This window comes from Channa argus, chromosome 8 (assembly GCF_033026475.1).
Source record: "Channa argus isolate prfri chromosome 8, Channa argus male v1.0, whole genome shotgun sequence".
Lineage (NCBI taxonomy): Eukaryota > Metazoa > Chordata > Actinopteri > Anabantiformes > Channidae > Channa > Channa argus.
This window is the reverse complement of record NC_090204.1, coordinates 14320512-14344227: the sequence shown is the minus strand read 5'-3', so window position 1 is coordinate 14344227 and position 23716 is coordinate 14320512. Positions and strand designations below refer to the sequence as shown.

General features: G+C 40.8%; 1 long non-coding RNA gene across 1 annotated transcript in view; it reads left to right on the top strand.

The window, feature by feature from the left end:
• LOC137132229 (uncharacterized) overlaps nucleotides 1-23716 on the top strand; it is a 68106-nt gene that overhangs the window by 13102 nt on the left and 31288 nt on the right. Inside the window, exon 2 of the long non-coding RNA XR_010915083.1 lies at nucleotides 10991-11076. This is a non-coding gene — a long non-coding RNA (uncharacterized lncRNA). The remainder of the gene's footprint in view (nucleotides 1-10990; nucleotides 11077-23716) is intronic.

Below are 23716 nucleotides of genomic sequence, written 5' to 3'. Positions count from 1 at the left end.
CTCTTGTTTTCTCTACAATCCACTGGGGAAACAGAAAACATTGAACGGAGAGGCGTAAGAACCACCTCGACAAAACAGACTACAGACAGTGATCGCGGTTACAGTAACTCTGATAGCGTCTCTTTTCCCCACGTACTATCTATCATTGTTTGTCATCTTCTCTTGGACATTTTCTGCTGTTGTACGTGAATTTTCAGTAGTTTCTCATGGGTGCTGATGGGAAACAAGATCTTTCCAAGGTTGCAGGACCTTGAGTCTTCCTCTTTTAAAAGTGTCCCACCTTTGTCTTTCCTTACCTCCCATTGCCTCCTTGCCTTCTCCTTTTGCCCTTACTTTTCTTCTTTTTCATCAAAGTGGGAGCTTTGTGGTCTCCTCCTATGTGCTGGGGGCAAAGGTGCTCTAGATTAAAAAGAACCTCGTAAATTGAATTCACACTTGATGAAACAAACAGATTTGCATGTGTCTATCCACCTGAGACGGGGTGGCCAGCTCCAGGCAAAGAACTGTCCCACCTCTGAACAGTGTAATGTGCTCAACTAATTAATGGGCTGTTATTGGAGAAATGTGTCACAGAGTTTGAGGTGAGGCAATGTAGAGCAGAGCGGCCCCAGTCCAATAAAGGTCGAGGTCCTTGCTAATAGGATAGAACCGGGTCATTTGTTAATCTAATACAAGTTTCCAAACTAAGTTTGGAAAACAGCACTATCAAATTTTGTATCAGCCTATCTCAGTCAAGTCGCACACCCTGTTGGTCTCTTTTCTCAAAGGGGATCACCATGTTATTACTTTGTATCATGGTGGCAATAGATGAAATATTCAGGCTGCTTTGAAGCCATATTGCAAGGACGGCTGCGCATTCAACTTGACAGCTGAGTTTATTCTCCCCTTTGTTTTTTCCACCGGTGGATGCGTTTCCTCACATTACATCAACTTAGAAATTACAGTGATATGATGCAGGAGTATTTGAATTCTCTGCACTCTTGAGACAATTTACAGTGAGTAATTTCCTAATTTCTTGCCCTGTGGTCCCTACTGGCATTCTTTTAACCGTAATAGTACAAGCCACACACCGCTACAGCAGGACCTCCTCACCAAGTGTTTTGTTGGCCTAAAGGCTGCCTCCCTGCTGGCTGCCAACAGAGGTCGGTGGGGAGATTGGTTGGGCATCGGTGACTACAGATAAACCCTGTTTTCTCCATGGGCACGATGGAAAGGCTCATGGGACCAGTGTGGGCAGACAGGCTGACGCATTTCCTCCCCATCTCAGCCATTTACCAGACGGAGGTCCCATCCAAGCAGGAATTTCACACCCTATTGACAACGTGGCTCCTGTCAGCTGCCGCTCCAGCACCCATTAACAGGGACTCATCCTTCCTTCTGTCTTTTCCTTGTTTCTCTCTCTCTGTCTTTCCCGGTCTTGTTTGAATCCTTCACGGTGGGGTTCTGCCTTGTGTGTTGTTAAAAGCAAAGGCAGGATCCGGACATAAAAATGATGCATCAATGGTTGGTCAGACATGTGTGGCTAGGGTGTGACTTTGTTTTTAAGCTGCTCTGTTGGTTTAGCTGGGGGAGGAGGTTGTTGACAGGTGGAGTGTTGAAAACTGACAAAAGGATGAGTTGTGTGACCTTACGGAAAGGAAACATACTTCTTCTCAGTTGTATTAGGACGACTGACATGTAACACCCTGGAAAATATTTGGACATCTTGTTTATTGACCACTTGTTTTAATTTTTAACTGTAACTCTTCAGTTCAGGGTGATGCTGTAATTTACCCAGTAAGAATATTCTCAGCTGAGCACTATACAACGAAGGTGTTCATCGGCCCATTTTTCGTCCTCCTTACCAGGGTGTTTGGGATTTTAAAGTGAGCTCAAATGTAATTTGTTATGTAATAATACAGGAGAAAAAGATAATGGTCTCAAAAATTCATTTAAATTAGTCTGATCCCAGTTTTTGGACCAGAGATAAGAAAAACGGAAATCTTAAGAGAGGAAAAGCAAAGAGACATTCCTTCAGTGTGTACAGCTGTGGGTACAATAAGAGCTGCATGTGAGGAATTCAAATGAAAAGGTGAAAAAATTTACAACATCAGTTGTTGGACATGGTAGCACAGTGTTAATTATGTTAGCGTAAACCTTTTTGTTTATTATGAAGAGGAGCCTAAAATCTAAATAAAAGTACACTTTGATTATAAAAAGATTCATAAAAGGTCTTACATGTTTTTGTCAATGAATAATGTTATAGGTGGATCAATAGAAGAAAGATTAACAAAGATACAAAGTCTCACTCACCTACCTGCAGCGTCTGGGAATCAAACTGTTGCTCCTCACCAGTCAAACAGTTTCCTCGTCCACCCAAAATATCTGTAAAGTTGATACAGCTGCTTGCACTCCCGTTAATAGGAGGCTTTTTAAGTTCAGTAGCTTTCTGTCTGTGTGACCTGATGTTGACCTGGTTTATGAACTAAATGAACCTGCTGAGAATCCTATGAAAACGCAGCAGCACGCACAACGTGAAGTGGAAAGATAATATAACATTTAGCTAACGCTGTGTTTGCCACAGAAACCTTGCTGTATTCCTGTTATTAAATGATTTACCACCCTGCAGAGCAGAGAGACACAGAGCATGTGAACAAATAAACAGAGTTTTCTCTAGTGATAGACCTCATGATAAATCAGGTGCCAAAGTTAGCACTGGTAACACAACAGGTCAAATTATTTTGTCCTAACCTAGTATAACCCAACAGTTATGCTAGTGGAGATATTTAGCAAGCTTTTAGACTGAATACATATCTGCATTAAAACAACAACAAATGAGTGCACTGTTGGATTGTATTGTTTCAGGTAGCAAAGAGTTGGTTTGAATTACAGATCTATAAGTTTGGAATAAATGCATTTGACCAAAACAGCGTTTTATGGCCAAAGTGCTCAAAAGTCCACATACAACCTATTACTAAATTCCAGAATAAACACCTTTTTAATGCTTTAGTTGGAGGATGATTTAAAGTCAAGATGATGAATTGAGTCGAATAAAAATACATTAATTCAAAAATTCATAAAACAGAAAAATTGTTTTTATAAACGGCATTACCTGAAAGCTGCATGTTTCCGTTTGTCAACATGCCACACCCAAGGAATCCTACTTCTATGACTGTTATTCTAAGTCAGGCCAGCCTGGACTAAAACTGTCATTAAATATCTCTCATCACATGTAAGTGCTCCTTCCTGAAAGCGAAAGGTCACATCCCCTTCTGCAATGAGGTTTGTGCAGCGAGGAAAGGGGAGTGTTGCTTTCTCCTCCCTGTGTGTTTACATATTGCTGTAAACACTAAGACTGAGCAGATTAATGATAGGCTGCACATGCTTATTGTTGATTTCACCTAGCTATCCATGGTATGTGGTGTGATCGATAGACATGTCAGAGTTAAGCATAACTCAAGGTGGACTTTTTTTGGTTTGTGATGGAAATATTACAAAGTTTCTAATAGCAAAGAAGAAGGTTAGAAATGATCTGGCTTGTATAAAATACACAGCGAACATTCCCATGTTGCACCACTCTCATATAGCTGGTTTTTTCCATTGTACTGATATTGATAGTATTTCTAAACTTGTATACAATGTAAAAAAAAACTTTTCTTCAAAACTTCACATTTATATTTTATTGGCATTTAGTCATTTGATAAATGGTTTTCTCAAGAATGGTTACTTAGAATGTGAAGTGTGGATATAATATGTGAATTCAGAGAATCTACACACACACACACACACACACACACACACATATATATATTAAAAGGGCAAAAGCAGTTTTGATTTGATTTTGATTTATATGGTTTCTTCAACATACCCTGTGGCCCCTATTCTACTGGCCTCATTTTAGGACAAAAATATAATCTTAAATAAAGGTGTTTTTTTTTTTTCACTAATATTGAAACACAGAGCAGAGCAGTGCTTAAAAAGAGCACGGATCATCAGCTAGATAGATATAGGGTAGAGATTACTAATATAAAGAAGGGAAAAATGATCTTGTATGAGAATGTGTTCAGGCTCTAGTATCTTTTTCTGGCTCTCTTGCTTGAGAAAAAGTTAAACCTAAAACACTCATATCGTATGCTACTTGAAGCTTGACTAAGACCATATTGCCATGGAAACAGAATATTTTTTGGGCTTGTTGAGGCTTTTTTTTTCCTTTTTAAAAGAGACAGTTTCAATGAATACACTCATTATGGCAAGCTCATCTCTACCACTCACAGCTCACATGATGCCCGAGACCAAGGGTCCTCGTAGAGGTGCATTAAGTTTACCTTAAACGTGATTAAAGACAGGGTCAAGAATGGCAGAAGCAACTAGATGAAATGGAATGAAATTGATGGAGGGGGAAAGAGTTAATTAGCTTAATACGATTGGGGAGCCAGGGAGTGGTCGGAGCAAAGGAAGCGAGGAGCAGGGGTAGCGTTGGCGTATTTGGAGTGGGTTGCTGTGCCGTTGCGTTTGGAACATGCCAGAGGTACAACAGGGCTTCTAATCTGGCAAATTGAAAGGTGCTCACAGGGAGGGGTGTGGGCACAGGGGTGGCACCTGCGCTCCCATCCCTGGAATGAGGAAAAAAAACAAATTACATTTTTGTAGCCTCAGAATAGTTCCCTCTTACAACCTAGACACTCGTTTCCTTGATTGAATTTGTGCCTTGTGCACAAGCCTGGCTGTAATTGTATGAGGGTGAGGTGGCTGTGAAGGTAAAAACAGACAGTCAGACAGTTTGTATGGTGGGTTACACTCACCTTGGTTTTAGTTTTGTTTAAACAACATTTGGTCTGTTATCCCTGCTGATCTAATATAAAATTGGGATAGAATGTTAAAAAAAAAGGGGGGGGGGGAATGTTGCACATGTTTAACTCACATGGATCCCCTCCTAGGAACTCATACTGGACTGCTGGATTTGGAAGAATAAAATATGTTTCAATACAGAAAGTTCAACATCTGTAATTACTAATTAGTTCCTGACACAAACGTACTCATGTTAACCTTCAGATGTGAGGAGAATTTAGTGGTGTTAGTTGACTTGTGGTGGACATTATACTGCTGCATGACACAGGGACCAGAAAGCTTTAGCTAGAAAGGACCGGATATTCAAGCCGATATTCAAAGGACCTTCTTTTGAAAGGTACCAATTCCTACCTTCCTCTTACCTCCTCTACAGCCTGAGTAAGTACCACAAATATACAAATCCAAAAAAGCAGCATGTAAGTTTATCTCACGGTAGAATTACTTGATGACTATGATGACGAACAGCAGAGGTGCGGCAACACTTTGCTATATCGAAATAAATAAAAAGTACAGACATTTCAATTACAATCCATAGCAATTAAGTTCAAACACTTACAGCAGTCTTTTGTTCGTGCTGTGGCTTTGATGCAGGAAATGCAATTAATCAAAGTGGAGCCATAAAAACCTACAGCTTTAACTGTCACCTTGATTCTTAGCATTAATCAATATACACTTCAAACTGCCCAAACTCTCACCTATTGAGATGACATGCTGTTTCTCGTTTAAAGGCCAGATACGTTCTTTTATGAAGCACCTGTTAGATAAAATCGCTCTTTCCTCAGGGAAGGCATCCATTTTGCCAAATCTGACATCTTAAAAAAACAGAGGCAGCTTCATCTTTGCCTGTGGCCAGTGGCAGATTAGTTATAATTACCCACGTGTTGTCAGTATTTGACATATTTTGGCTTAAAAAAAACCCATAGGCTTAATTGTGGGGCCCTTGACGGATGAGGGTCCATTTAAATAGGCAAATAATGAATAAGAAAGTGGATCAGAGACATGTTGCAAATCAGTGTGTTCGTGATTCACTACACAACAGCAGCTCTGTGTGCCCTGAGGAAAGCTTTGATTTTAGGTAGAATAGATAGATAGATACAATAGATAGATAGATTAATTTTTTGTCAGTGTGATTACCAGGATGAGATGAGCGGATGATTCTGCCTTTTTTAGGAATGCGTACCACATTCATCGTGTGAGATGCAGCGGTGATATAACGTCTGAGCCTAAGTGAGCTTGATAGCAGGAACAAACCTGACATGATGTCCCAGAGGTTTACGTTGCGGTTTGCTCATTATTATTATTATTATTGCTCAGTTAGTGCAGACTGTGACATATTAATAATAGTAAACAATGGCTGAGTAAATTCATCAGACTCCTGAAAACAAAAATACACTAAAGGACAGTGGACAACCCTCTATAAATACTCTATGGAACATGATAATGTAGGAGATGCATACATTTTTCATGTCTGCAGAATAATGCCCTCACACTAATGACAAAGCAATGACAGTTACATTTACATTAGTTGCTGCAACACTGAAAGCCAAGAACCTGAAGATGATCTCCAATCCCTCACTCCTGCATAAACATATAAGAAGTAATAGTAAGTGACAGCAAAAACTCATCTACCAAACATTTAAAGTCTTTCTCACAGTTAAATGGGTGTTTCATCATTTGAAAGATTTTTCAGGTCAGAGAGAGGTCTGATGAGAATGTGGTTTATGTCTAACTGGATTACGAAGTCATCTATCTTTGTCTCTTTGGAGTTGCCAGTGGCTACCACAAAAACAAGGAGGGTGTATCCCGAGCCAAAACCTTATGGGAGACATCAGCAATTCCTCTATGATCCCATTTCTTCTTCAGAACTCACTCATATTAGGCTCACTTTATCTAACTCTATCTCCTTTCTCTTTCCTTGTCTCTTTCCAGTGACTCTACAATATGTTGCCCCAGAAAAATGCAAATAAATAATGCACTGCATGATTAAATTACAATTTCCATTGTAAATGCACTGATGTAAATGCGAAAAGTAACTTGCTGGCATAGAATTTGAAACGAGGGTTCATTGCATTATGTAAAGAAGAGCTCTCAGGAGTCAATTAAAAAAAAGTTGGCAATGACATGATATTGGAAGGATGAACCTGGCTGACTACACTACATTAGAGAGCTGAAAGTCACAACATGCAACACATTTTTCTCTTCCACATTTCCTTTAAACATGAGTTGAAGTTAGACATAACAACAGACATACTATCACTGGGTCTGATCTTCCCTAATATGCTTTATTGTAACCATCTTTTGGCCCAGTTCCTCATTTCACTATCATCAACAGCATCTTCTTTGCCCTGTAATGAGAGCTGGTCTGTAACTTTGCAAAGTTTTTTTTTTTTAATCCAGAGTTTCTCATAGCAATGGAATCAGTAAACTGCTTTACCATGATGAAAAATAAACAGCATTCATTCCCATTATGTGGTCCTCAGTAAAATGCACATCCATGCTATTTGATAGACCACATACAATAACGCTGGGTGTCAATCACATGGAGAGATGCCAGCGGGGTGGGGAAGATGAAGAAAGCTGAATTGAAAATTCTCCAATTGAAATTCCCACTTTGGATTTAAATGTCTGAGTGGAGGCTCAGTGTGGATTTGTCATTGAAATGCAAACCATTCTGCTTGCAGTGCTGTATACTAAGGATGAAAATTAACATAAATTTTGATTTTCAGCACATAAAACTAGCGCCTTTTCAGCCAGCATGTCAGGATTGGAATTGCATTTATTCCGCATGCAGTCATTTATTATTCATGTTTATATCTGTGCACCTCATAATTGCTTTATTCAGAGTCAGGTCTTGTTTCAGCATGGGGTCTTTTGATGGCTTACAGATTAACTTCTTGAAATCTGGCCACCTGCACTCAGTCTGCTGGGGACACTAGCAGTCCAAAAACAGTTTGGCCAATGTCCCCTTGAAAAAGGGTTTTTACACAGGATATCCTGGTTGCCAAGTGGCTCATACTTCCTGCTTCACTTGTCACCCCAGTTTTAGGACCCAATCTATATTACACCAGTCTGGTTCACAGCACAACACTGTCTGGAACTGTAAAACCACTAACCCCTGACCATTTGTGTCCATTTCCCTCCACAGAACACAGACATGTCAAAAGAATTTTGTATATGGTTAAAGTTTAGCAAGTGACAAGAGCTGATGCATTTGGTCACATGGAGACTTCCGTGTTTCCTTTAACCACAATGTCAAAAGTGACCTGGTTCACATCTAATTAAAGAGAAAAATTGGCCCAAGCTTGAGTGGGGTAGAGGATTATTCCATTATCCCCCTGTGTTCTTTTATTCATTCTTTTTTTCTGGATGACTACATTCTTTTAATATGATGAATGGGGATGCAACAGCCCAATAATTCCATCCTCCAACTATGGCCATTTTATTATTTCTCAGTGCTTAAAGAAACACTACTGAATTTATTATAGAATAAAACCACTTTAAAGTCACACAAGGCCTCGGGGCTATCGAGTCTAAGAACAAACAGTCTCCCGAATTGAGTTGATACATAGCAAGCAATGAATTTAATCCTTGACAAAATTCCGACCAACATTCACACGGAGAAGAGTAAAAAAACATCATGGTTATTACCTCCCATTTATGTTCACTTTGCATTTCAAAGGCACAGCCTTCCCCAAGTTGTCACACCCTAGTTAACAGTTTAATCCCGACACAGATGAAGCACACGGCCCTCCTTTGTGAGTTGACTCCTAAATGTCCAATGGCTGAATGGGGAGGGTAGTGGTGAAATCAGCAGGAAGGGATGGGAAGGACGGCAGGGATGGGGAGATGATCTGAGGGCTACCTTATCTGACAGAAGTCACACGAAGTGATTGCCATCAATGAGGCAAAGAGATTAGTGAGTGGGTGTTTGGGTGGGTGGATAAGGGAATGAAGTATAACATCAGAGACTGCTGGATCCCAGGAGGTGAGAAAAGAGTGTGTGTTAGTGTGTGTGTTAGCATGTGTGTGAGTCTTCAGTAAAAGCTGGCAGTTACAACAAATGCATTTGATCCCACTTTGCTTAACCTCAATGTATTTTTCATTAACTAACCTCATTATTATCAATCCATCACCTTGAGCCCCCAGGATTCCAAAACTTAGAACTTTCCTTTTATCTGTAGCAAGATAAATGTTAATCACTGATAAGGTCTGAAATTCACCAGTAATAAGTCATATTTGCTGTACCTGGAGCGAAACAATAAATGTTAATCATTTTATCTGACTGGAATGATGTTATTCTGTACCCACATGGAAAGATAAGTTTTAATGTTCCCCTGTAGGCATGAAGTGCATTTTGTATGAATTCCTTACAATATACTGAAGATAGTTAAAGACCAATTTGTGGTTACAGCATCTATAAGGTGCCGCCCAAATACTGAGACTATTGTAAGTATGAATGAAAATGCCACAATCTTCTTCAAAGCTTCTAAACAATTTAAGTTTAAGTTTAAGTTTAGGTTTAAGTTCTGGAACTCAAGGAGGCTGCAGGAGAAATGGTGAAATTCATAGAGGGACACTGGGTCATGTAAGTGTCTAGATTCTCCTCCAGATGACATTACCCAGAGGAGTTTTTTTGTCATTGTCATTCAGATGATGCAATCTGTGGGATCTCTGGAAAAGCAGGTTGGCCATGAATAAGAACTCCAGTACCCTGTGCATCTCCCTTTCTTGTTTATGACATGTGTGTTGTCATGGTGAACTCCCTGCTATCTCATGTCTCTGATACCGGCAGCTGTGTGCAACGAACACTGAGGCGGCATCAGACTGGCTTTTTTATATTCACTGTTAATATGCAAATACATTTTAAAGAAGCAAGATCTCCATGTAAACAGGGCTGCAAAGTCCCAAATGCTTGTGCAAACAATTAAAATTGACTTTTGTCTGAATCTCCTGTTAAGTAAAATGACTGAAAAAGCCCTATAGAAGCAAAAATAGTAGAAGTAGCAGGCCAAATTTGTAATTGCCTACGACCCCCCAAAGGTTTTAAACAGCATGCAGTTCCATGCATGTACAGTCATTATGATGTTGAATCTTATCAAAATTCATAATTCCTGCGCTCCAAATTCATCAGCTCATTTCATATGCTTTTGAAATGAAAGTATCTGTGAAGTCTGAATAAACATGAAAGAAAACATATTACTATTTAACAGGAGACACACCGGGAAATCAAATCATTAGGTGCAGGTTGTGTGAGCTAAAAGAGGAAGGTAGTGTGTATGAGTATGTATGGGGGGGCATACATGTATGTCTGTATTGGTCTGTGAATGTGTGCATGAATACATACAGCATGCAGGTGTGTGTCTTTGTGTGACTCATGGGATGAAAAGCTGTCAGACCCAAAAACAGGAGATTGAGAAGTCGTTCAAAGAAGAAACTGGAAAGAAATTCATGTTTGCATACTGACACACTTGTGAGGAGCCTTGTGTGATTTACGCTTGAGTGTGCCAATGATTGTCTTTGAAGTCGGAAGAAGGGAGACTTTTACTTCGTGCCTATGCTTTATTCAGCAGGACACACACATACACAAAAACATACCCATAATGAACTGTGACTACACTCTTTTTAGCAGAGAAAGGGTGAAGTTATATTTGTGAATTATTTTAGAAAATACACAGCAAAGGAAAAACTGTCCACCCACTGTTTATGAAGCAACTTGAACATGGACATTATTCTCTTGTGACTGAATTCACCATGCTACTGCCCCTGAACTCTGGCCTCTTTGGAAGTGGACTTGATCTTTTAACCTCTGCTCCTTTAACCTCTCCTGGTCACATGGTTTGCTAAGCTGCAGCCTTGCACGACCTTGTTGGTTAAAGGGGAGGCAGCTGTGTTGTGGAGGTCAGGGAGCTCTACTACCTATGACACTTTACGCACATTGAACACTTAGAGGTGCTGGGAAAAGCTAAGCATGCTTAATCACTCCTGATATGGACAGACCCACCACAAGTGACTTTAAGACCGTGTCAAAATGTGTGGCTGAAAAATATTTACATAGAGGCTAATGTTTTTTTTATTTCGAACCTTATTCATATTTGTCCCCAGACCAACATTTGATGAGTAATTTTATTGAAAATTATTCTAAAATATATTATTATTATTACAGGCCCTGGGATAGACTGGCGCCCCGTCCAGGGTGTACCCCGCCTCTAGCCCTATGACAGCTGGGATTGGCTCCTAACCATACACGGGGTAAGTGGTTACAGAAAATGGATAGATGAAATGATAAATATTATATTTTTCTTTGACTCATTTTGGATAACTTATATTTAATAGGAATTTTATGGCCACATCTCAATTTTAACAGAAGAGAACACTATCAGAACATAAGAACTGTACAGCAGGTGTAAAAATGAAGTAATCTACATGTCTTTTTAAATAACAATGGTGCAGTAACAATTAACTTTCAGCCAAAGTATTATATACAACCTGTTTCACATATGAACTCCAGACATTGTCAGGAGAATTCAGCCTCAGACATTATCTGGAGTTGCATTTCTCACATGCTACACACAGTGGGGGATCTTCTAAGTGAGTCCCTTGTGAAAATTCTGCTTGATTATAGTGAGCGCACACATGATGGAAAACTTAGGCTGCAGGAAACAGCCTGTTGTTTACAGCACATCGGAGCCGGCATGGAATAAATACAGTTTCGAAACGTGGTAAACATGCCCATTTGTTAGCTTTTAACCTTCCCAACATTTTGGGACAGAGCAGGGTGCTACACGCACAAGCTCACACACATAATATGTACATTTTACTAAGGGACTTGCAGGACAAAGGCCGGATAATGTTGGGAGTGTCTTACTCTGACAATCAAAATTCAGGAGAATGTCAGGACTCCAGTCTGAAAAGGACTTCTGATATAATCACATAATATCTGATTTCCCTCCTGTGTGGTCTTGGTGTCGATTTCCCTTAGTGACCATACAGATTTTTTTTTTTTTGGGACTTGACTAAGAATTCAAGTTTCCATTTGTTCTATGGGGCATATCTCAACTCGTGCTTAGTATTCTTTGGTAATGAATAAATATACAGCTAAATATTTGTATGTATAAAAACCATTTGCTTTGACAACCAATTAGCTGAGTTTGCTGGTTTAAATGCATCAGCCAAACAAGAAAGTGTTATGATACTTAAATACCACTCAGAGGCTTGTCGCCCATCCTGCAGTGAGAAAGTTGGAGCACGTTCCTTTTACTTTCTGTCTCAAACTTCTGACCTTCTCTTGGACTGCCAGTGATACCATTTTAAACTGTCCCTCTATTTATTGTCAGAGGTTTTGTTTTGGGAGCAGTGTAACATGACGAAGTGTCTGATGTCTTAAAAGCGAATACAGCGAGTTCTTGACCTAATGTGGTTCTGGCTGCAGTTATGGACCACACAGTTCACAGCATGAACAAGCCGGCTGTGTGAATCTTTTTTTGAGTTTGTTTCATCTGCACATACATACAAAGACACTCAGACATAAACGTGTTACTGCACTCAAGGTCTGCCAATTTGTGTAATTTTTGTACTGTACTGTAACCCACATAGACCCCGAGCATGAAGTGTTTCATGAAGTAAACCTGACATTTATTGAATCAAATTGAAATGAAAATAGTGAAATTAGAGCCAAACCTCTGTAACCTCATCTTGGCCTTCTCACAAAGATTTGAGCTGTTATAGGGGTGTTCAGTTTTCCACAGACATCTCTCCACAGCCACACACACTCACACACAGTTAAACAGATACACACCACCACAATGTGCTGCTCTGTACATATTGTTACATATTGGTGCAGTTACTAGATACGGCAGAAAAGGAATTCACAGAGCACTTGTAGAAAATCCTTGCATTTTTCCCAAAATCCATGATAGAACTCACACCAGACGATCTTTCCTAAGCATTTGCCCTCAGATCAAGTTCATTTTACACCCAGATTAGGTTCAAGCCAGGACTTCTTGGCAACTTCCTACAGAGTTTTTTCTCTTAAGAGCTGAACTTGCCTCCTGTCACCTACAGTATGTCCAATGGCCAGAACATTCTGTTCTTTAATTAGCAAAACAACAGTTTGTTGCAACTTATTAGTTTGACCTGGCAAATTTAAAAAAAAGCTGGATCCCGCCATACAGACAAGCCCAAGTGGCACAAAATCACCACTGGGGTGCTGGTTTCTTTCAGAGGAGCAAGTACGGTGTGTTTCTGGGGTCAGTGCCACCCGCTGTCTGTTTCAAGCCTACGTTCAGAAAAACATAACTGTTTTCATTTCTTTTCGTACACTTTCTATGTAATTAGCCCTGTCATCTCTATCACACAGTCGCTATAGCTGAGCCAAACCAAATGTACAACAGCAAATCGGAATTTCGTAAAAAAAAAGAAACCTCTTGATACATAATATTCTGCTATGAAGGGTTTCAGTGTGCTTTCTTTTTCTCGAAGTGTATGCTGCAGAAAGCTGTGGATTGCCCCTAGGGTTTAATTGTCTCTCTGTACTGTCAGTGGGTGGGTGGCCTGGGGAATGCCGCACAAATAACATGCTTGTTTACGCGGCTTGGATGCAAATGATAGACTGAGGTCACAAACTTGGAGACTGTGTGAGACAAAAGGCGTCTTACATGCAGTCAAGCTTTGTGGATGAGTTTGGAGGCTTCAGTCTGAGGTTCATCATCACTCCCTAAGGGTTGTGTTTGATCTGGCCCCTCCTAGCCTTGGTCTGATGTGCGCTGCTCTGTTATGAATGTATCTACTCTGCTTTGCTCCGTATCCTTACAAATTCTGATTCTGAAAGTTCAAACAAGCAGTCCCCGAGGAGGACTGCTGATTCTACAACAGAGCAGAGAGAGAGGACACCCCACTGAGACTTCCTCTGCTTTTCTGAAAACTGGAGAAGATGAGGGTAGAAGGGGAGGAGAGAGAGAGAGCGGGGAGCGAGGAATGTTTGAGTAGTTGATCATCCTGCCATCTTCTCAACAGCTGTTCAACAGGACAGGCCTGAGTTCACAAGCTTCAAGTGTATGTGTGTACCATTTATCTTATGTCAAACACGTGGAGAATTTATGTGTAGTACTTGTAGTATTACTTGAAATTTGCTAAGCCGATCTTTGTACACTTTCTTTCCGTTGGCATGCATTCTGAAAGAAAGTCTATACTGGGTTGTAAAAAAAAATACAGTGAAGTGAAGTACAAAAAAGTGCCCAAATGGGAAAAAGACAGCAGTTTAGTTTAGTCCACCTAATTCTATGATCTCTGCTTAGCTCATACTAAATGGGCCACACCAAAAACAGGCCAGTACTGCATGTTATGTTATCATTTTGTTAAAAGGTTGAATGATGATGAAAAGCAGGAAGAAATACTTGAGGCAGAATGACAAAAAAGGCAAAGTAGACCTCTGTGTCAAGTACATCAAACATAGGATGTGGAGGAATAATGACAGATAGCCAGAGAGATGAATGGATGGAGAACGAGACAGAGGAAAAGGAGGAAACGCCAGTGTGAGGAAACAAAAGGGGAAAGGGTCCAAGAGAGAGAACAGGCCTCCACGTCAAGAGCGTCAACAGCAGGAAGCGAAGTTTTAATGACAGGCAGAGAAGCAGCCGGTCATGGGCACATGTGTAAGGAGATGGATGTCATTCTCTGATTGCTTCTTGCAGGTTTCTGTACTTTTACCTTGGTCATTCCTAAAACTTAAAAAGGGAAGTGACCACTAGATTGATTTTCCCTGCAGAATGATCTGGACACATGACTCCAAAACAAATTCCTGTCCTTTAAATGATTAAAGTGAGTGTGATTTTAAAATTACAGCCAGCTGATTGTTTACATGCTTCATCATGTCAACTTAACAACTTGAGTGATATAAGGACATCTAGGCAGGGATAATGAGCACATCAGTGCTGCATTGTCCTTAAAGCGCTGTGCTGTCCCCTGTGAAAAAAAGCAAAATACCAACAGTGTCACAGTAAAGTGAGACTAAACTAAATGAATGTGTGTATGGCATTTGCAGAGATTCTGTCAGTGAATGTTTCGTTTGCATGGGACATGCCATTGTTGGCTGTGTGCAGATGATGAGAGGGGAGTAGGGGGGTAGATGAATGAAGTGGGTGAGGAAGAGAGAAATGGGGGGGGGGGCTAAGTCCCCTGGAGAGCCTGGCCAGGCATTAATCTTCTCCCTTTGACAGCTCCCTGAAAGTTTCTCAAGAAGGACCATTTCCTTTAGCTATTATAATGCTTCACTCAAGCACAACCCTCTATGCTGAGTGTTTGAGGGGGAGTGGAGGGATGGCGGATGGATGGAAGGGGAGAAAGGAGCGGAGCGGTTTGTGAGACCTAAGAATATAAGGGATCATTTAGGTGCGGAAACTGCATGTGAGAATGCAAATGTTTGAGTCAGACGGCCCTGACATTAACCGGATTTTATCCTGTGAGCCCCACGTGCAAAGTCCGTGTGAGTGAGTCTGTGTCGGGGTAGAGCAGGCTGCTGGAAGGACTTTAAGCAAGCGAATGTCTGTGTGAGCTTTTCAGGTGTTTCTCAGGCGACTTGTTTTTTTGTTGTTGTTGACGGATATGCCTTTGATGTGCTGTGAACAAAACATTGCGTTTCCTGCAGCATACTTTTTTCCATCACATTGTGCCACCTGCACGCTGTGGCCAGGCACCGCCCCTCACTGAAATCACGCGGAGTTTCTCATTGTGACACGCTTCTGACATGGACAGTCTCCTGCTGTGTGTTAAATGTGTTCAACGACAATTCTGGGCAAAGTTCAGACATAGTTCCTCTTCTCATTTGTGAAAAGAGTGTTAGTGAGTCAGCGTCAATTTGCCACATGTGGAAAAAAAGACCACTCTCGGTTATTTTGGATAATATAATGTTGAAACGCTTCATAACAATTGACTTAGTCTCTATTTATAACAAGTGCCAGCATATATAGCACACATCACACACATACTATTATAGATATCAGTGTAATTTTTTGTAAAAGTTTTGTATCAGAATCTTATATTCCTTTGTTGCCAAGACAACAATACTGTTCACCTGTTTCTTTTTACAAATGCATGAGCTTGTATAGTTATGCCAAAAGGGATATTTCAGGATGTTTGAAGAAAGCATCACTTATAACATTCACTTTATGGCAAAATCCCAAGCAGCGTACTTCCACCTTAAGATCAAATCCAGGATTTGACGTCTTAGCTTCTGCTGGCCTAGAAAAACTGATCTGGTTCCCTCAAAGCTGGTGCACTGTTTTTTGGGGTTGTTCTATTTCCAGACTGGGAGGAAAAAAAAGTCAGACTCATCAACAACAGCACTCACATACATTAATATCATTTCTGGGATTTAATTTGACTGAAAAGTCTTTCATTACTAACTCTGTGTATTGATTATATATATTTTTTCTGGACTAAAATCTTTTGTGGCCTACTGCTATAAAACCAGATCATTTACCAATGAGGACAACTTCTTCTAAAAAGGCAACTGTGAAGTGTATTGAATTGAAAACATCAGTGGTAAGCTGAGAAGAAACGTCGGAGTTTAGCACTGTGAAAACGTTGGCATGATTTGGGAAGTCCTAATAATACTAGGTACTATTTCAAAACCATGCATTCTATACACTGAAGTCTGTTTATGGGTTTTGTGGCTCCAGGGTATGCCACTCAAAATCTGATAAACTGCTTCAAATGACGTCACTTGAGTCAATAGTGCTAAAATATATGAGTTTGAAATTGAATAAAAAAATCTGGAGGTATGGAGTTACAAAGACATGAGCTCCCCAGACCTCGGTAGCCTGCTCCTCATCTCTGAGGTTAGCAGCTCAAAGCTACATTACCCACAACCTCAAAAGTCTGACTGAATTGTCTGTGTTTGAGTTGCATTATGAGTAATGTAGTTCAGGCTTCTTATTTCAGGGAGAAGAAATATGACCAAGACCAGTGCTTTGCTTCTGCTACACCATTACTTGATCACATTATACAGTAATCAGGGTTACTGGAGGTTTATACTGGACAAAATTGCTTTTGTAGAATATAAATGCTTTCACATTGACCCTTCTTGGGTAAATGTTTTTATTTTTCATGTTCCTGAGTACAGTAAAAGATTTTCTTCTTGGCTTAAATAAGCTCTTGTTGATTCAGAGACACCAGCGTGGCTCATATCCATAAACCTGAGTGCTGCTGTATACACAAGAATAATGATGATTTTTTTCGTTTCACTTCCCTCTGCCTTAGGGCTATCACACACTAACACCTGCTGATCAGTAAATCTTCTCATCTCTTTCTCTGTCACTCTTATTTCCAAATCCTATATTGACATGAACATTCTGTCATAAGACTCAGTTTGCACCAAATGTGTCCAACTCTAATTCACCACCTACTCAAACACATTTACACGTTTTATATCTCACAATGCAGACAGGACTGACAGTGCAGGCAGTGGGGGCTGTCACAGATTGTCCTTCAGGTATGAACAGCCCTGGCACACTGACACACACACACACACACACACACACACACACACACACAAACAGCTCTCAGAGCCAACCACAATTCCCCAATTACCTAACTTCACCTGTGATTAAAATTCACCACGGCTTGCACACGGCCAGGGCCACTGACTGAGCTGGGTAGCTTCAAAATCAGACAACAAATTAGTTTCTTGACCCATCTCCAGTTCAAGGACATCAGTGGCCTCCTCTGGAAGAGCAGGGATGGCGATAGCGATAACGTGACAAAGTCGAGTAGACAGAATGTAGGAGGGACAAAAGAGGAGTGTGGTCATACAGACAAATGAGGGTGTATGAAGAAAAGGCAGGAAGAGTAAGGAAAAAACTAAAACGAGACATTGAAAACCTTGACAAACAAGAGTGAGAGAAGTTGGAGAAAATGTTAGACAGGAGAAAGGAAGGAGCCATGCAGATTATGTCAGAATGTAGTGAGATCCAGTAATTGCTTGGGTGAATCGGTTTCTCTTTGGCACATACTCCTAAAAAGCAGGCATGGCATATTGTTGGCATAATCAGAAAAAATGTGAATGTGAGAAGGTGTGATGAAATGCCCTGGAAAAGTTGAAAATAAAATTCAGGAATGAAATCTTCAGACGTTTACAGGATATTGTATACCTTTGGGGTTAGCAGTCAATTAAAAGTTGAAACTCCATATTATAAATAGCATAATATAATGTAAAGTATATTTGAGCCAGTCTATTAGAACTCTCTGTAAATGACAGTTTTCAAAAGCATTTTGCAATATAAAAGTTTTTAATTTTATCTCTCAAATAGCAGCCATGTCTCTCGAGGCCTCTGGAAAGTGGCACTTCCATACACTAACACCAACACTGGATCTGTACAGTTGACCAACCCCGGTACAAGGAAATGCCAATGTGGAGCTTGTGGGCCAACATTTGTTAAAGATATGTTGGCCACATATTTTGGAATAAAGAAATATGTCATCCAATGGAGTGGTGTGTTTTTAATAGTTTTCAGACAGTAACAGAGGTCTATGGCATAGAAATGTTCTAATCCAGACAGCAGGCTTTGACCAAACATGAGTAAAGAAAATTCAATATTAGCTTTAGCATCTGTATGGTAATTGTGGACCTTTACCCAAAATTCTTTCACTGCCCTACCACACATAATACTCTGGAGTCAGACTGTGACTTCATATATTCCCAAAATACACTGCAATAATACATAATCCACAGCCCATGTACACCAACATAATCACAGTTGCACTTCAGGCTAGGTCCGAGGTGGGTCTCCCCAGAAACCTATTTCTAAGTGCGCTCAGCGATATGTTTAGTGGGCCATCCGGCAGTCAGTATTCAAAGCCTTCTGTGCTGTTATTCATTCAGCCTTTTTTGCAGATCATTTGTGGACTTCAGTCTACAAAAAATGTGCACCCGAGCACGTCCTGGGAGAGTGGGTGCTTTTAGAACAGTAGGGAGAGTTTTTTTTCTTTTTTCATTGTTTTTAATTAGCTCTAAATTGGGATGTGGGCAGGGGACATTTACATGCGTCACTCCTCTGTCTCCAGAGCCCCATCCACTTCTCAACGAGCTCTAAATGTCTACTGAGAACATCATGGCACATATCTATGCTCACAGCCACTGTGTAGATGGACATTGATATACTGCCTTATGTGTATCATTTAGTACACCGATTTCACACAAAAGAGCAAATGTTTATGCTTGTGCATATTTGCACATATGCTTAGCTTTAACTATATGTATGTGCACACATTAAATATACATACATAGAACTTGACACACAGTTTCACACACTTAAGGCAGAGACCATTTTACAAAGCTTGAGTGATGCCCAATGATGCTACAATGTGTGCAAGGGGCAATCAAGCAGACAAAAAGTAAACTGAGTACACTAGGATGCAGACCACTGACAATGGGCTCAATGTTTGACTGAGCATTTAGCTTTGTAGCTGAAAGGAGGGAATTCAGTGGCTAACTGTGCCTAACATCAAAAGTCTAAGTGGCAATGTCTTTTCATCTTGCTGCAAAATGTGTTTAATGAGTCCATTAGCAGCAAATGATTGTCTTGGAAAGTGGAGCAGTTTCCAGATTAATGAGGAGAATCAGCTCAGTAACCAAATAAATAAATAAATAAATAAATAAATACATACTCAAAACCAAAAAGGCAGAAAACAACAGGTCTGTAATGTTTGAGTGTCTGGAGAAAATCTAACCTTAGACAAATAACACAAGAAACAGATCACCTGCAGATGATGCGTGACCATCTGAGAAATGGATATTTAAGTATCAAAACTCATTCTCCATTTTCCATACTATCATTCAACAAGGGGAATATAGAAAAAAGAGACAGATTTTAGCCTGAAGATCAGAGACAAGCTTTCACCGTCATGGTGGTGGGGTGAAGAAGGTATCTTCCCTGACCTCGGAGTGCTCTGCTCATCAATCTTCAGCAGGTCGTCGAATGGGCAGGGACAGAGAAGGCCAAGGCAATTTGATTCACCAATAGTGATGGAACCATGGCTGGTAGCAGTGGAAGGCAAAGAGAACAATGGGACGGACAAGAGACGTGATTTGAGTCCTGAGTCTGAACAGGCCTATATTTTGTTTAAAAAACTTTTCTTGAGTCTTTCGTGGAATAGGGTGTTTCTGTTTTACATTACATAACTGACACACACTCACACTTTGTCTTTCTCTCTCTTTCTCTCACACACACACACACACACACCTACACACATACACACACACACACACACACACGCGCGCGCGCGCGCACAACTTGGCCTTTAAACAAGGTCAAGCCTGTAGCCGGGTAACAATCACAATTCATTAACATCTGGGAAGATCCATTGCCCTGGATATTGGCTTGGACACTTCCTCTGAAGCAAATTGTCTTTGAATGTTTCAAGCCTGTCAGTTCCATCCCATACAGCCTGTAGAGCTGAAAGACATCTGCAACTCAGAAAGACAATTCAGTCTTTCCTACTATTCTCATATGTGCCCATCACCATTCAGAAAAAAGGCTGAATTATACTTCTGTATCAAGAAATTGATGTTGCTGCAATTCTGCAGAGGCTGCACTGCTCTGGTGTCTGCATTTTACATGCTAAGTAATGGCCTTTATATTCATTTTGTGGTGCAGAAGAGTATTGATGGCAGTAATGAGAAGGCTTGTAAAAGAAACTGCTTTTGTGAGATGAGGATGAGCTAATTGGTCTGGCATTATTACGAAGGAGGTATTAGCCTTTCTCCCCCCTGGTCCATTGTGTAATCGAGAGCCATTAGTGACTGTGAACAAACACTGAATGTTTTGGAAACAGGTGCAAGAAATGCACGGTGGCACAGGCAGACTATTGTACCCCCCGTGTGTAGTGACATTTGGAATAATTCTCTGTGCCCCTGCAAATACCCACAGGCACAGGTACTGTATATATTTAGCATGGCCGGATTAAAACCTCATTTGACATGAAACTCTAATCAGAGGGAAAATCTAAAGCAACCAATTTGGTAATGTGCACCAAATACTGCTTCACTGGTGACATTTTCCACTGCTACTGTTATATTTTAAAGAAGTAGTTGTCAATACTGTAAGATTGGTGTCAGTTGGACAGTATTTGAATAACAACCCTTAATGACAGGTGCTCCTTAATCACATTACTACATAGAACTAAAGCATTTTTCTTGCTTGTAAAGTATTGACAAGCCTTTTATATTGCCCAAATGCTCCTGCTGGAGAATTCTCTATAGTTTATTCAAGGTGTTTTGTGATTTCTAATTTGCTGTTATTATCTGCAAACCATCCGTTATACTGGCTGAAAGTGGCTAAAATATATAGGGAGTTGGAGGGGGGGGGTCGCTAGGAACAGCTGGGGTTGCTAGCAACAGCTGCAGCAGCTCCTGAAAATAATTTCATGGACTAATACATGTTAAAATATATATTATTTATTCAGTATGTTGTTTTTCTTATTATTTATAAATTTGTCATAATTTATGCTTGTATTCTATAATATTGTATGGGGTTTTTTTTGGCCAAAAATTTGTACAAATGTAAGTTCTTTAAAATTCAATGGAAAAAGGATAAATCAAACCCCTGTCTACAACTGCCACAGCTGAAATGCTGCTAATACCAAACTCAGGCAGTATAATTTATGTCTTTTTTCACGATCTAAACTCCCTCATTCAGGTTTATGAGCCTCATTCATTCTCATTCACCAGAATCTGCAAAGGAGCAGTAAAGCAAGGCAATCTCATGGTCTCTGGGTAGTGGAACAAGTGACCAAATTTTATAGGGTCAGCAAACCCCATGCTCAATTCCTCTGACCCCAAACCTTCATCATGTACTCATGCAGACTAGTTTTTTGTCTAGATAAGATAAAAATAAATAAATAAATGTTCAAAGGACATGAACAGAGTGAATCCATGTAGACAAGCACTGCCACAGCCAGCCATGAAAAGACTTTGTGTGTGTGTGTGTGTTGGTGGTGGGTTTGACTGCTGTGAGTAATGGCTCCTGTCTGACAGAGCCTTGGGAAATGGAGTCGAAGCGATCGATACGTTATAATGTTAACAACGATCCCTCCTCCCATTGTGCTGCCCGAGACAAATCTATTAAAGATCCATCCCATCCCGTCATCGCCATCCTCTGCCAACATAAAGAGAAAAAAGGAGTGAGAGAAAAGGCAAAAAGAGGAAGTGAAACAGGATGAATACCAAAACAGAAAGCAATTTTCTAAGCTGCTCTGCAGAATAGTGGTTGGCATTGTGTCACAAAATGTTCACTCACCATTCAATGACAAGGTTTTTTCCCCCGTGCACTTGTTAGTTATTTTCTTTGGTCGATTTGCAGCTCGATGGAATGCGTCTCACAGTGAAGCGATCCCCTTACCGCCGCATTGATTACCCATTAAAGAAGGAATATTGACAAACACATTTTGACATCTCTGAAATCGTTTCTGAAAAAGGTGTTTGCATGAGGATTCTCGCAAACACACAAGTTGCTAGTGTCTTTAAAAGCAATGCCTCGGAGGATAAAAAGGGTCTTGCTTACAATAATTGCATTTCACATTCCAGGTACAATGGCTTGGAAAAAGTTTGGAAGAGTGTTGTTGTGGGCTTTTAAAGGTTTTGAATGAGAAGTCCCCCAAAACTTACTATTGTTTCAGTGAGGTTTATCTTCCCAAAGAGGGGGTGAGAAGAGCAACCTTTGTATTCCTCTGGGAGTTTTTGGGCTGTTTGTGTGTGTGTGCAACCTCTGTGGCGCCTCGGACCAGGATGGGCAGCGAGGACAGCATAAGTCAACCATGTCTGATGGGCCACATATGGAATTTTCATTACAGAGGAAAGTCAAACTGTCACACATGCACACAACACCATCCACATGACAAGGATGAATGGGGGAGATATGGTCAGTGAGGTTGGACAAAGTCTGCTTTCTATCACCAATGACACAAAAATTCTCACAGCGAAAACTTGTAACTATACAGTATTACCCAATGTTCAAATGGAGGTGAAAGGTTGCACTCAAAGGGAGCCACGCCAGAAAAACTTTACGTCTCTTTACTTCTCTCACCCTTCTCCCACATTGTAGGACAAGCTGTGACACATTCAGCAACAGCATGCACACAAACACCTTAACATGTCGACACACCAGAGGACACAAATAGTTCTTGACTCCCCCCCCCCCCCCCCCCCCAATGCATCCACGGCCCCTGCAGATCCCCTGCAGCCCCAGCAACTGTACATTCTGAAGTTTAACGATCTTGACCTCATCTGTAAGTGCCACAGGGCTACATGGATGGGATCAGTTTAAGTGAAAGGGCCCCCACTCTTCCTACGAAGACCCCCCAAAATGTGGACACAGATCAAGTTGCCCCTACTCCAGATGTGAGTCAGGGGGCACATCTTTAGTCTCCAGTAATGTGTGTATGTGTGTGTGTAGGACGCACTCCAGTGCCTGCAATGTCCAAAATCCCGGCACTTGACGCCAGAGACCTGTCAATGAGATGGATAGGCCTGTAATGCCGATGTAATGTTAGGGTGGGGTTGAGGTGCATATGTGTGGATCCTCTTGCTCTCTGTGACACCCTTGCTTTCCTGCACCTCTTTGGTAGCCAGCACACACCCACCCTATCCCTGAGCAAAGTATAGTCCCTTGACTCATGACTTCCAACTCCACTTTAATGATCCCGCACCACAGAGGTCTTCATCAACCACTTTATTTCAAGCCCCACATCCAGACAGTGCTGTTTGAGTCGGCATCCCTCCACACACAACAGTTAATGCTAATGGTGAACCCCCCACCTCCCTGCCCATTCCTTAGTGATCAGCTACTGCATTCAGTGCAGATCAAAAAATGTCTGAGTGTCACGATGCCATGACTGT